Source organism: Adiantum capillus-veneris, chromosome 6 (genome assembly GCF_014529385.1).
Source record: "Adiantum capillus-veneris isolate H3 chromosome 6, ASM1452938v2, whole genome shotgun sequence".
NCBI lineage: Eukaryota > Viridiplantae > Streptophyta > Polypodiopsida > Polypodiales > Pteridaceae > Adiantum > Adiantum capillus-veneris.
Window position 1 is genome coordinate 131,414,129 of NC_140936.1, and position 13,608 is coordinate 131,427,736.

Sequence of the window (13,608 nt, forward strand, 5' to 3'; positions counted from 1 at the left end):
GGGAGGGAGGAAAAATAAGCTACGGTGGGGGGTACTGAGAGTGGGGGGGTGAAATGAGTTTTTTTTTTCTTTGATTTCCGAAAGTCGGCTATCATTGGGACGAAAGCCAGAGACCTCGATAGGAGATCTCGAACTAGCTTTGAGGCGGGCTCTCTCAACAAGAGAGGAACTGATCACAGCATGCATACTACCTGGGTCAAACAATATGACAAAATGGTGCCCCAACGTACGACCATAACATTTAATGAGAGAATCATCAATGGGAGGGTCCTGAGAAACTTGGAGCACACTCGTGTTATCATTGATAGCATTGACAAATGTAGTGGGTGCTGTGGGTTCTTTAGATTCATTCGATTCAAGCTTAGGACATGTTCTTTTTATGTGACTCTTAATGTGACAGTGAAAACAATGACCTTCCTTAGAATAAGTGCTTTGTTCTTCCGAAGTGATGTATCCTCCTACAATTCCCTTGCGCTACCTTTTCATCTGGAGTAAGCTTAGGTTTAACAATTGTGTTAGCCTTACCCTTAGATTCATTGGAAGAATTATTTGTTAACAGACTGTTGGAAGATTGGTTAGAAGAGTTATCATTCTTACCGTTCTTACCCTTCTGAGGGTTCTGAGAAGTCTGCGAGGTACTTGTGGAAGTCTTGTTCTCCTTAGGCTTTCCCTTGTTGTGCTTAATCTCCTATGCGAGAGCAATCGCTACCGACTTGTTGAGATCTATTGGATCGAGTACCTCGACATCGTACTTGATATACTCATCCAATCCAAAGAGAAAAGCCTCTTTGCGCTCATCATCCGACATGTGTAGTTGGGTACCTAGCTGCAAAACACGATTAGAAAAAGACATAACCGGCATACTGTTTTGCTTGAGAGCGCGCCAATCGTCCTTCAATCGTGCGAGGCACTGAGGTGGCATAAACGGCGCCTTGAGCTTGTCTTGGAAATCGGCCCAACTAAAAGAGAGGGGCGTGAAATTGTCGGCTGCCTCTAGATGTGCGGCTAGCTGTGCCTCTTGCCATGCGTGGTACCAATTAATGGCATCACCGGTAAGGTACATAGATTTTGTCAAAACTTTGCTATTTCCTGTCTTCTTAGTTGTCGCAAAATAAGCATTAGATTTATGCAACCAAGAATGAATAACCGTAGCATCCATCTTACCATCATACTTACTGAAAGTCAACTTCTCTATGACTGGATGGTTGGAATCCGCATTGTGGCTTGCGTCACTTGACGAACTCCCACGATCTTTGGGTGGTTCAGTCTTCGAGGCTAGGACTTGGGCAAGCAATTCTTGAGTGCGTAGCTCTCGTCGAGCGTCACGGGCCGCAGCTCGTGCTGCCGCTTCCTCCTTTCGTAGTTCTTTTCTTTCTTTTCTTGCGTCGCATTCACGTTCTAAAGCAATGCGATTTTATTCTTGTTGTGTGGCAAATCTTGCATTTCTGTCGTCGCGCTCGCGGTCCTTGGCTGCTTGGTTTGCGGCCATTCTTGCAATTCTGTCGTCGCGCTCACGGGCTCTTTCATCGCGCTCACGGTCCTGAGCAAGGCGATTTGCTTCTTGTCTATCCATCATTTCCATCATCTGCTTGACCATTGCCTCCATAGGGTTTGGTGCACTTGGTGGCGTAGATGGCGAAGGGGGAGGATTGAAGAAATCATCTCTGGGTGGGGAAGAGTCTTCGTTGCCTCTATTATGCTCATCACCTGTATGCGAAGTATCCATTCCGCTTCGGGTGACGACCATGCACTATGATCTTGGGTTCTTAAGCTCACGAGGAACTTGGGTTCTTGACGGTCTTGGTTCTTGGGTTCTTGAGAATCTTGAGGTTCTTGAGGTTTTCTTTCACTTGCAAATCGTGTTGGAGAAGGATATTCTCTTCACCCGAGTTCTACCCTTTCCTACTGGCGCACCCTTTTCTACGGGCGTACCCCTTGGCGGCCTTGCGCTCACACCAAGGTTGCTTTTTCCCACCTCACGTCGATTGGCCGGCTGTTAAGTGCACGGTCCGCTCTCAATGAGTGAAAAGAGACACAAGGGGAGGGTGGACAAGCCCTTCTTTCTTGGGATTCCTGTCACTCTTCAACAAAACACGATTAGGAATTGACACGCCCAAGCGAACTTGGGTTCATGCGATCGCAACAAACAAAAAAAATTCTTGTGGTTCTTCCCTTGAGTAATGCAGAACACTTCCAAAGCTTTGATACCAATGTAAGGTGCAGCGGAATGAATGTTGTATTTTCTCAAGATTAGTGCTCTTTATTTGCTCAAGGTTCCTTTTAGTTCTTAGGGAAGGAGAGAGCCTTCCGTCTTATGGAGAGTGCTATGATTAGGAACAAAGTGAGTGGATATTGTGCCTGCAAGTGAATGAGACTGAGAGAAGGAGAGAAAAGAGATATGACACCCGAGAGGTTGTAAAACCCTCCTCCGAAGGCCCCACTCTCGTCGGCGAGAGTGTTCTACTTTGATTGCACAAAGGTGTACAATGCGTATGCAATGGACTGATGCAATGGGACTATGCCGATGAAGACGACGACTTAGGCGGAAATCTTTGATCTTCTATTGGCTGAATTTCATGCCTGTTTCGGGGCTGAAATTTACTGTTTCACTGTTGTCCTTGTGGCTGAAAATGAACGGCTTTGTCGGGGTTCATGCTGAAGATGAAAACGCTGAATTGTTGCACTGCTGAAAGTGCTGATATTGCAGGTCTATCAATGCTGAAAAAACGCTGGAATGCCAGTGCTTTCCATGCTAGAAAAACTCTGAAATGCTGAGGTTCTGCAATCCCAAAACGTTGGGCCTTAGGGATGAAATCGCTGAAGGTTTGGTGGTAAGGCTAGCGTTAGTGAAAGGCTACGACTGCTGCCAGTAGATGGTAAAAACGCCACGCAATGGAGGACTTGGATGGCGATGGCTGGATCTGGGAAAACGCCAAGGAAAGGGGGCGGTTGGCCTAGGGCTTGGAAACACTAGGGGTGCTGAGGAGGGGGTACTGTTGAGAGGTTGCCTGTTGAGCGGGAAGCTCCTGCTGCCTCTTCTTCCAGAAAGTGCTAAATTTGGTTTGCTTATATATTAACTTAGCAAAATTGCCCTACCTACTTTTGTTGCAAAGTCACTTAAAAATAATAAGTAAAAATAACCAAAAATAGAAAAATAGACTAAATGCAGTGAGAAATTCCCCTGACTGAATCTGATGGATTCTGAAGGGAATATTGATGATCATGTGGTGTGCAACCGGAGGATATGCATCTATGCTAAGTGACTGGGCATGCACGGTCTACGAATAGACTCACAAAAGTGTCAGATCACTGCTAATCTAGACTTGACTGAACTGATTGAACCCTACTGTGGTGTAGCTTGTCCACGGACACATAGGGTTGGGATGTGTCACGTGACATCCCCTCCTTTTCAAAGTGAGGTACTGGTACCGAATTGCATGGCGTCAAGAGAGATCGCCAACAGCATCCGGAATCCTGGAAGGGACTCTTCGCCAGCCCACTTTGATGTGTGGGTCGTGCGGTACTTGAACTTCGTAAAGGTCTGCAACGCTTGCTTCTTTGGGCCGCGCCGAAAGCGACTCAAAGTCTTCTGTGGCTCCTTTGATGCTTCAACTTCGTCTAGAGACCTGCTTCCTTCGTCTTCAAGAATCTCCATGGCTGAAATTTCTTGAAACCATCTCGAACACAAAACCTTGAACATACCCATTCCATGTAAAGTGAAGGACAAAAATCATGTCATCTCTAAAGACTGTGTATGCAATGTAGATGAACATACACACGACTGTTCATCAACCACATGGAAACAATGAGGTCAAATTTTTTCTGTTTGATCGAAATCAATCAACTGTGGCAAATCACAATGGAAATGCCCATGCTTGGTGCTCATACTATCATGTGCTCTTTTGGAAATTGTGTCATGCCAAGGAAGAGACATGGAATGTAACTCCCTTACATACAAACTTTTCAGCTTTTCATGAACAATCCGCATACATTCGTGCTCATCCAGGATAGAAACGTGCTCAACGTACAATATGTAATGCCTAGGAAAAGGGATCACATAACGATATTGTCTAAAATACAGGAAACCTTCACAAATGAAACACTCGAACAATGCGTGCGTATCAATCATACGAACACATAATACTTCCTGTGAGGGTTCTGTGGACGAAGGCTCGAGAGCCAAGATCGGTGCTTCCTGAATGACCGAATCGTCCTGTGGGGGTTCTTTGGACCTCGACTCGAAAGCCAAGATCAGATCTTCGTGTGACTGCTCGAATCTACGAGGTTAGCTTCGCTAGAAAAAGCATCCACTAACACATCATCCTTGTGAACAATCACATTATCTTCATGCAGCTCATCATGCTTGTGAGAAATCACATCTTGATCATGCAAATCATCATGCTTGTCATTGTCAATCAAATCATCATGCAAATCATTATCCTTCAAATCATCATGCTTCTCATAATCATGCAAATCATGTGTATCATGCTTTGGAGAAGAAGAGACTGAGAGAGTCTCCTTCTCCTGAATCCTTTCAACCTTGTCTTGCGTATTAGCAATGAGAGATGGAGAAGGAGTAATGTCCACTCCATGAAAGACAATAGGAGAATCACTCTTGGCATTGAGAGTTAAAGTGTTAGCCTCAAAATTAATGAGGGCGTTAGTCTCACGAAACCATCGAATGCCCAAAATCATATCACATCATAAGAGAGGAGAAACAACAAATCTTGTAGTGAAGGCAGTCTGTTGAATTGCAAACAACACATCAAGGCATTCCTTCGTGATGAGAGCGTCCATACCGGGACGAAAGCCAGAAACCTCGATAGGAGATCTCGGACTAACTTCGAGGCGGGCTCTCTCAACAAGAGAGGAACTGATCACATCATGCATACTACCTGGGTCAAACAATATGACAAAACGGTGCCCCGACGTACGACCATAACATTTAATGAGAGAATCATCAATGGGAGGGTCCTGAGAAACTTGGGACACACTCGTGTTATCATTCATTGCATTGACAGATGTATTGGGTGCTGTGGGTTCTTTAGATTCATTCGATTCAAGCTTAGGACATGTTCTTTTTATGTGACCCTTAATGTGACAATGAAAACAACGACCTTCCTTAGAATAAGTGCTTTGTTCTTCCGAAGTGATGTATCCTCCTACAATTCCTTGTGCTACCTTTTCATTTGGAGTAAGCTTAGGTTTAGCAATTGTGTTAGCCTTACCCTTAGATTCATTGGAAGAATTCTTTGTTAAGAGACTGTTGGAAGATTGGTTAGAAGAGTTATCATTCTTACCATTTTTACCGTTCTTACCGTTCTGAGGGTTCTAAGAAGTCTACGAGGTACTTGTGGAAGTCTTGTTCTCCTTAGGCTTTCCCTTGTTGTGCTTCATCTCCTATGCGAGAGCAATCGCTACCGACTTGTTGAGATCGATTGGATCGAGTACCTCGACATCGTACTTGATATACTCGTCCAATCCAAAGAGAAAAGCCTCTTTGCGCTCATCATCCGATATTCGTAGCTGGGTACCTAGCTGCAAAACACGATTAGAAAAAGACATAACCGGCATACCATTTTGCTTGAGAGCGCGCCAATCGTCCTTCAATCGTGCGAGGTACTGAGGTGGCATAAACCGCACCTTGAGCTTGTCTTGGAAATCGGCCCAACGAAAAGAGAGGGGCGTGAAATCGTGGGCTGCCTCTAGATGCGCGGCTAGCTGTGTCTCTTGCCATGCGTGGTACCAATTAATGGCATCACCGGCAAGGTACATAACTGTCATCAAAACTTTGCTATTTCTTGTCCTCTTAGTTGTCACAAAATAAGCATTAAATTGATGCAACCAAGAATGAATAACTGTAGCATCCATCTTACCGTCTCTGTGACTGGATGGTTGGAATCTGCATCGTGGCTTGTACCACTTGACGAACTCCCACGATCTTTGGTTGGTTCGGTCTTCGAGGCTAGGACTTGGGCAAGCAATTCTTGAGTGCGTAGCTCTCGTCGAGCTTCACACTCGGCCTTCACGGCCGCAGCTCGTGCTGCCACTTCCTCCTTTCGTAGTTCTTTTCTTTCTTTTCTTGCGTCGCCTTCGCGTTCTAAAGCAATGCGATTTTATTCTTGTTGTGTGGCAAATCTTGCATTTCTGTCGTCGCGCTCGCGGTCTTTGGCTGCTTGGTCTGCGGCCATTCTTGCAATTCTGTCGTCACGCTCACGGGCTCTTTCATCGCCCTCACGGTCCTGAGCAAGGAGATTTGCTTCTTGTCTATGCATCATGGCCATCATCTGCTTGACCATTGCCTCCATAGGGTTTGGTGACTTGGTGGCGTAGATGGCGATGGGGGAGGGTTGAAGAAATCATCTCCGGGTGGGGAAGAGTCTTCGTCGCCTCTATTATGCTCATCACCTGTATGCGAAGTATCCATTCGGCTTCGGGTGATGACCATGCACTATGATCTTGGGTTCTTAAGCTCGCGAGGAACTTGGGTTCTTGAGGGTCTTGGTTCTTGGGTTCTTGGGTTCTTGAGTTCTTGGGTTCTTGAGGATCTTGAGGTTCTTGAGGTTTTCTTTCACTTGCAAATCGCGTTGGAGAAGGATATTCTCTTTACCCGAGTTCTACTCTTTTCTACGGGCGCACCCCTTGGCGGCCTTGCGCTCACACAAAGGTTGCTTTTTTCCACCTCACGTCGATTGGCCGGCCGTTAAGTGCACGGTCCGCTCTCAATGAGTGAAAAGAGACACAAGGGGAGGCTAGACAAGCCCTTCTTTCTTGGGATTCCTGTCACTCTTCAACAAAACACGATTAGGAATCGACACGCCCAAGCGAACTTGGGTTCGTGCGACCGCAACAAGCAAAAAAAATTCTTGTGGTTCTTCCCTTGAGTAATGCAGAACACTTCCAAAGCTCTGATACCAATGTAAGGTGCAGAAGAATGAATGTTGTATTTTCTCAAGATTACTGATTTTTATTTGCTCAAGGTTCCTTTTAGTTCTTAGGGAAGGAGAGAGCCTTCCGTCTTATGGAGAGTGCTATGATCACGAACAAAGTGAGTGGATATTGCGTGGAAGTGAATGAGACTGAGAGAAGGAGAGAAAAGAGATACGACACCCGAGAGGTTGTAAAACCCTCCTCCGAAGGCCCCACTCTCGTCGGCGAGAGTGGTCTACTTTGATTGCACAAAGGTGTACAATGCGTATGCAATGGACTGATGCAATGGGACTATGCCGATGACGACGACGACTTAGGCGGAAATCTGTGATCTGCTATTGGCTGAATTTCATGGTTGTTTCGGGGCTGAAATTGACTGTTTCACTGTTGTCCTTATGGCTGAAAATGAACGGCTTTGTCGGGGTCATGCTGAAGATGAAAACGCTGAATTGTTGCACTGCTGAAAGTGCTGATATTGCAGGTCTATCAATGCTGAAAAAACGCTGGAATGGCATTGCTTTCCATGCTAGAAAAACGCTGAAATGCTGAGGTTCTGCAATCCCAAAACGTTGGGCCTTAGGGATGAAATCGCTGAAGGTTTGGTGGTAAGGCTAGCGTTAGTGAAAGGCTACGACTGCTGCCAGTAGATGGTAAAAACGCCACGCAATGGAGGACTTGGATGGCGATGGCTGGATCTGGGAAAACGCCAAGGAAAGGGGGCGGTTGGCCTAGGGCTTGGAAACACTAGGGGTGCTGAGGAGGGGGTACTGTTGAGAGGTTGCCTGTTGAGCGGGAAGCTCCTGCTGCCTCTTCTTCCAGAAAGTGCTAACTTGGGTTTGCTTATATATTAACTTAGCAAAATTGCCCTACCTACTTTTGTTGCAAAGTCACTTAAAAATAATAAGTGAAAATAACCAAAAATAGGAAAATAGGCTAAATGCACTGGAAAATTGGTGGGAGCTTGCTATGCAGGAAGAGATTAAAGCTTTGCATGCTAATCATACTTGGGATTTGGTGCAATTGCCCAAAGGAAGGAAGGCTTTATAAATGGGTGTATAAAATCAAGACAGTTGATGCAAAACCCAAGTATAAGGCTGGTTGCGAAGGGATATGTTCAGACCAAGGGCATAGACTTTGAAGAAGTGTTCTCTCCTGTAGTGAAGATGACCACTTTGCGTGTATTGTTTGCCATAGTGGCTGCCCTTGATTTGGAAATGGACCAAATGGATGTACATACCCCTTTCCTACATGGGGATGTGGAGGAAGAGCTTTACATGAAGCAACCCGAGGGTTTTGTTATTCCTAGCAAGGAACATTTGGTATGTATGCTTAATAGAAGCTTGTATGGGATGAAACAATAATGTAGACAATGGTACAAGAAGTTTGACCGCTTCATGCTCAAACATGGTTACAAAAGAAGCCATGCATACCATTGTTTGTATACCAAACGGATGGCAGCCCTATCATTCTTGTGCTCTATGTGGATGATATGTTGATAGCTGCAAAGAAAAGAAGCACTGTTGATGCTCTTAAAGGGCAGCTGAAATCTGCATTTTCAATGAAAGACCTTGGGGCTGCTGAACATATACTTGGAGTGCGAGTTAGAAGGCAAAGGGATCAGCGCATATTGTATTTGTCGCAAGAAAAGTACATTGAAAAGGTGCTGGACAGATTTAACATGGCTTAAGCAAAGCCTCTTGGCGTGCCATTACAGCCATATGCCAAAATCTCCAAGGATGATTGCCCCAAGTCAAAGGAAGAAGCCAATGACATGCAAAGTGTGCCTTACGCTTCAGCTTGTGGTTCACTTATGTATGCTATGGTTGCTACTAGGCCTGACATAGCCCATGCAGTGGGAGTTGTGAGCCGGTTTATGGCTAATCCAGGCAGGTTGCATTGGGATGCAGTGAAGTCTATTATGAGGTACTTGAGAGGGACTAAAAACAAATGTCTCTGCTATGGTAAAGGATCATTGGAGTTGAAGGGATTTTGTGACTCTGACATGGTTGGTGGTGTGGATACACGAAAATCCACAAGTGGCTGTGTTTACTCTTGCAGGAGGTGCTGTTTCATGGTGTTCTAGATTGCAAAAGATCGTTGCATTGTCTACTACAAAGGCTGAATATATTTCAATCACTGAGGCTTCCAAAGAAGTCATTTGGTTAGCATGTCTATGCAGCGAATTTGGTTTGCCTGACAAGGCACCTATGCTTGGTTGTGATAGCCAGAGTGCCATATGTCTGGCAAAGAACGCCATGTTTTATGCATGCACAAAGCATATTGATGTGCGGTATCACTTCATTTGAGAAGTGCTTGAGGATGGCCTTATCACATTGGTTAAGGTCCATACATCACAAAACCCAGCAGATACTCTCACTAAGTGCTCACCCAAAGCACAACATCAGCTATGCATACAGATGGTGGGAGTCACGTAGCTTAAAGGCGTCATTTATGCCTTTAAGTGGGAGGTTGTTGGGGTAAAGGCCCGAATGACTCCTTTAATATATATTTTAAAAGGTTACTAACCTTTGGCCAAGTTCACATTGAACTTGGCCACTAACTTAAAAATGGTCCTATACTTTTAATAAAGGGAATGTGAGCCCATTTTTTTGCTCACTCACTTATTCCCCTCAAGAATCGTGTAGCGCTCTCTTTCTCTCTCCTTCTTTGTTCCCTAGCGCCCCCTTCTCTGCAGGTAGTCGCTCCTCTCGAAGGCACAAGCCCTGCACATCTCCTCGTGCTCTATCACTTGCAGACACTGCTGCGCGCTCATCATGACATCCCTTGTAAGAATAAAAGAGCCCTAACGGCCTCACTCTTAGAGCATCTTGACGCAGAGTCTGAGAGCAGAGGACCTTGAGGGAGTTGTACTTTGCTCAAAGATTAATATAAAAGAAATACCGAAAGGGGCGTCAGTATTTGGGGCCAATCTCTCTTGGCTCGGAACTACGCCGGGCCGTGTCGACCAAATTGAACTGTGATTTTAAAGTTGTGAAGTATTTCAAGTGATTCTCTCTCGTATTGCGACAGAATCTAGACTTGGGGTGTCCAAGTTTGTTACATACTTTGAGTCTTGGGAAGATCAAAAATAAAATCCATGGCAATGCTTTCTCAGGGGCGGGGAGGGAATGGGTAAAGGCTGTAAAAGTCCCTGTGCCTTATGGTTATCAAACTTGATCTTATGGCATACTAAAAAACTGCAAACAAAGTCATCCACATCCTTTTTAAGCCTCGGCCAATACTCCTCACCCTTCAAGGTGGTATCTATGCCGCGATGGCCCGTAAAAGGTTGACAATGATTTGTGGCGTACTAGTCAACCATACCGTCGAAGCTTCGGTGATGAATCGCGGAAATAGGCAGAACTAAGGGCTTCCAAGACAATGCATCTACCACTAAGTTCTTTTGTCCCTGAACATGGACAATCTGGAAGTGAAATTGTGACAGGATGTTAGCCCATCGCATCTGCTTTTCCAAAAGTTGCTTCTATGACAAGAAGTAGCGTAAACTCTGATGATCCATAAAGGCTGTAAAATCAACTTCGAGTAAATAGTGTCGGCACTGTGTAAGAGCATGGATCATAAACTGTTCCCAGACTATGACCACAAGCATCACAATAAGCTTTGAATGGCTTTTGTAAGTATGGCAAAGCCAACACTAGTCTGGTAGTCAACTTTTCTTTGAGCGTCTGAAAGAGCATAAGCCCAAAAAGCTTCAAACTTCGTGAACATTCTTTAGGTCAAGCCAATCGCGGACAGTCTCAATTTTGGCTGGGTCCATCTACACTCCTGCTGAGACGATGTGTCGCAAGAAATGTATCTCCAGCAAGAAAAAACGCACTCTATTTGGCATTAATAACCAATCAATACTTCCACAATGCGTGAATGACCTCTAGCAGATGATGTATGTGCTCTGCTTCATTCTTGGAGAAAACTATAATGTCGTCAAAGAAAGTGCCCACAAAAGATTGATACTCTGAAAAAATCCCATCCATCATCAGATTAAATGTTGTTGGAGCATTCATGAGTCTAAAAGGTATCACCAAATATTCATATAAACAAAGTTATCCAAGAAAGCTGTCTTGTAGACACCCCCCGGAGCGATTTGGATCTGATGATATCCACTTTCCAAGTCAATTCTGCTGAAGCAAGAGTATTCCTGAAGTCTGTCGAGAATATCATCGATCCTTGGCACGTTCTCCAAGATCCGTCTTCTTTAGTACTAGCAATACCGGAGAACAAAAAGGTAATGTGCTAGGTTGGATGAGATCCTTTTCTAGAAATTCTTTTACTTGATTCATAATTTCTTGATTCTAGGCTCGGCTAACTCGATAAGATGGCTGGCTCGATGGTGTACTATCGGGAATCAAATCTATCTTGTAATCTTCAGGACATGAAAGAGGCATCTCACCTGGTAATCCCTCATAGAAAGTCAACCTCAGCTTGCAGAAATTTTGTCATTCCTTTTCAAGGTTTGACATAATTGACCTTTGATCATCATTCAATTCTTTCAAGAAAATTGGGTAAACAAAAAAATTTGGATTTCATCAAATGGGAGGGACTCGCCTTTCACTTTTCCATCAAGTACAATCTCTTTGCCCTTCTCATTCTTCAAGATGGCCTTCCTTGCCCTATAATTGACCACGACACTGTTTGTAAGGAACAAGGGATTCCTCAAAGGACGTCACACCCTTCCAAAGGCATGATGTAAAAGTCATCGTGTCCTAAATACGCTTAACAATGCAAACTTAGTTTACCAATGACAGGTGTAATGGAAACATCCCGTCTCGGTGCCTCTGGAACAGTCTCCGCCTGCCGCCCCATTTCCTTGGGCATAATTCCAAATTGAGCTGCCAATTCGGTTGAAGTTGTCCTTGGCTTCTCCATCAAAGAAGATGAGTATTTCTTGGTCTCGCACTTTGCCCTATGTTGTGCAAAGTTTGGTATTTTTGTTCATCTGATAAATGTCGGCGATACCCACAAAATCTGATACCAGTCCTGCTTTCGTCTTTCCTTTTCTTTCGCTCTTGGCTTCTGCTCTGTAACTCTCTGCCATATCTTCTGGTGGTCCTCTGATTCATCTTCTTTTCAAGAGTTCTGTCCAGCTCTTTGTGCAAGTACAGGTTCCGCTTGTCTGCACTCGTCTGTCCTTTCAACTTTCCTCATGACCTGAGAGGAGAATCAATGGTCTCACGCCATCTTGAGTAAATGTCTTCAATCGGGTAATTCTGCAAATCTCCGGTCTCTGGAGTACTTGATCAATCTTTTCACACACGTCAACCTGCAATTGACATTTGTACTCCATTCTAGCAAACTATTTTGCCAAGAATTTGTCTAAATCTTCATTCTTTTCTTCAATTCCACGCCGGATTTCAACTTTCCTTTGCCTACCCACCAAGAAGTGGTTTTCTCTAGGGTTGTCCAGGCAAATGTGCCACATCATCACTTTGTGACACCTGAAGTAAATGATATAACGAACATACACCTTCAGGAGTTGGATATCTTTATCTGAGATGTATCCTGACAACTCTGACCCGGCGAAATCTGACAACAGCTACAAACAGGTAATACAAAAATTTCTTACTCTATTAAGATTGGATATCGTTATTTTCATCAGGCTCTTTGTGTGGCACATCCACTTAGAACAAAAGTGATGGATGAAGCACGTGCTTATCCTTACGCAAGACATAGTGGTATCATGTCCACAACATAGCCCGTAGAATGATGTTTCTATTGGTGGCCAACACTACAAGCTGACATAGATAAATACATCAAAATTGAGCCCCATGCCAAAAGGATAAGTATGATCGTCATAAAACTCCTAGCTTACTTCAATACCTCAAGTACCCTGGGAAAATATTTCCATGCATTTTCCACAAACTCTGAATGAAAATGATGCAATCTGGACTATTGTAGACAGATTCAATAGGCAAGCTCATTTCATTCTAATAAAAATGACCATCAAAGCTGATCAAATGGCAGAATCTTTGTGGCACATATTTTTAAACATCATGGTAGGCCCAAAAGAATTATGAGTGATTGAAATCTGCAAATGGCAAGTAACTTCTGGAGAGCACTTTTTACAAATCTAGAAACTAAGATGAACTTTTCTTCAGCTTATCATCGTAAGACAAACGGACAAAGCAAATCGCTAGCTTGACAGTCCTAGACATTCTGAAGTGGTATATTTCGTAGAATTTTCCTATAATAACATAGTACATTTCTCTATAGAAAAAGATTCTTTTGAGATTATTTACGGGAAACCACATCTACCCCCAATCCTTCTCACCAAGATATTTGCAACTGATGCGAAGCGCACTATCCTTAGATCTCAAGAAAAGCATAAGAAAGAAACACATAGACATCGTTGTGATCTCAAGTTAGTTGAAAGGCAATTTGTTCTTCTCAAGTTTGGCAAAGCCAAACTTGAGAAACATGCCAATCACATAGGGAAGGTTGTAAAACTTTCCTATAGATATTATGGCCCATTTAAGATTACGGATCAGATAAATGAGATCACATTTTGATTGGATCTTCCGCAAACTTAGAAAATCCATAATGCTTTTCACATGAGTCTTCTACGACCCTTTGATGGAGAACCTCCTGTAGAATCAGTTAAGATCCCCCTGAGGTGGATGAAACTAAAGTCCGAAAGGACCCACCGTGAGTACTTAGTGAAGT